Raw genomic sequence first — 2,013 nt, 5'->3', positions numbered from 1 at the left:
TGGCCAGATTTTAGATCAAGTAACTGAAGTAAAAATGGAGGAAGGCAACTGCCATGCTGCGCTGACAATGTGCAGAAACTCTTACAACTGAAGATTAATAGAACAAATCACTTTTAATTTGCATAACATATTTCTATAGTAATTCTGGAATAGGCAATGTAAGTCTGCCACTTCATCTTTTCAACATTGTTTTCATACTTCAAGATCAATTGCATTTCCATATACATGTTGGATCAGCTTATAAATGCTTACTAAAATATCCGCTAGAATGTTGATTGGCATTGTGTGAGATCTGTTGATCATTGCGGGGAGAATTGACATCTAAATCATAATGAGTCTTCTGATCCACAACAGATTTTATCCTTCCGTGTATTGAGTTCTTTAATTTCTCAAAGTAATGCTCTATAGTTTTCAGTGTAATGTTCTCACACGTTTTGTGTCTGATAAGACAATGCAATAGGAAAATTGTTGAAAAGATTGAAGAAGAAATACTTTACAAAAGAAGATATCTAAATGGCCAGAAGCTTGTAAGATGCTCCACCTGAAACCACTTAAAGAATAGAGTTGAACAAAAATCAAAGTGGCTTCACTAATGTCTCCAGGAGGCTCAATTTTAAACCAAGTGATCTTCTCTTCTCTTCTGCAAATCTCCCCTCCTTCCTTCTTAGCCTTCTGTTTCAGGAACTTGGTCCACCCTAAAACATGATAGGGGAGGCCAGAAACAGACACACAATTTCTGTGGAAGCTGGCTAGATCCTATATTTCCACATAAGCACCCTCCCTACCCCTTCCTCTGGGGGAAGTGCTTCCAGTTTTTGAGGACCTTAGCCTGCTGTAGCTTCCTTTGCCCTGGAAAGCTATCATTCCACATTATTGCAAACTCTGTCTTCATCTTATATTTTGGCTCTGAAGCACAGAGGTCAGTTTTGGACAGCACGCTCAGGCATCCAGAAGATCAATTAATACTGCAGTGAGTTACCATTACACCTCCATCCCTGTGACTAAAATTATAAAGACTGAAAACACATGTGGTGAGGATGTAAAGGAACTGAACATTTCTTACACTTTTGGGAATGAAAAATGGCCCAACTCCTGAGAAAAGCTGAGACACAGGTAAACATTTACCAGTCATGTGAAAAGGCATTCCTCTCCTATGTATTCAGACAGTATGTCCACACAACACCCTGCACATGAATATTCATCAAGCTTTCTTCACAATGGCTACACCCTGGAAACTACATAGATGTCCATCAGTAGGTGAAGGTACACACAGAATATATCCAGTAGAGGAATACTACTTAGCAAGGAAAATGAAAGTTACATGTGTGAAAATGCATTTCATTGTACCGTTTAGCTTTTTTAATTTTTATTTTATTGGGAAAGCATTCAGACTACGTCTCTCTCTCTTACTCCTCCAAAGGAGGAGAAGAACAGTCACTGATGGCAGTTGGCAGCTGTGGAAACTACACCTAAAGCCAGTTTCACACTCTGGAGAGAATACTGGGCCTCCTCCTCATGGTTTTGGGTACTGTACATGTTCAGAGGAACTTCTCTACTAAGTAGCTATAGAAATGATTCCTGAAAGTTTGTTCTTAATTGTACACTTTAAAGTGATGTTGTCTACTGTAGCTAAATGATACCTCCATAACACTCACGGAATAATCTACTCTATTTCTCCACACTACCAATGAGCATTAAGAAAATGACATTTTAAAAAAAGGAAATTCAATAAGGAGAACAGAGATTCATGTCCACCATCTTTAAATGCATAAGAACACATATAACAAAGACCTCTGGAAACTATTGCTGGGATAAATTAAAGGCAATCTAAATAAATAGAACAAAATCTATCCCACTCATAGATTAGAAGACTCCACATTCCTGGAATGCCAAATCAGTTTTATTCTGACTCACATGGGAGAAGTCACTTTGGGGACAAATTTACAAGCTAATTTTAAAATCTATATGGAATTCAAGGTACTTAGAATAGCAAGACGACTTTGAAGACTTAAA

General features: G+C 37.9%; 1 non-coding gene across 1 annotated transcript; it reads right to left on the bottom strand.

Annotated features, from left to right (window-relative positions):
- Positions 1 to 1,381: 1,381 nt before the first annotated feature.
- Positions 1,382 to 1,594, bottom strand: LOC116863723. Its single transcript, XR_004381849.1, has one exon. It is a non-coding gene; the product is annotated as a small nucleolar RNA U3 (small nucleolar RNA).
- Positions 1,595 to 2,013: the final 419 nt, after the last annotated feature.

The sequence above is a fragment of the Lontra canadensis genome, unplaced genomic scaffold (assembly GCF_010015895.1).
Source record: "Lontra canadensis isolate GAN:19392208 unplaced genomic scaffold, GSC_riverotter_1.0 scaffold2543, whole genome shotgun sequence".
NCBI lineage: Eukaryota > Metazoa > Chordata > Mammalia > Carnivora > Mustelidae > Lontra > Lontra canadensis.
The sequence above is the reverse complement of the archived record's forward strand: the minus strand, read 5'-3'. Positions and strand labels throughout refer to the sequence as shown.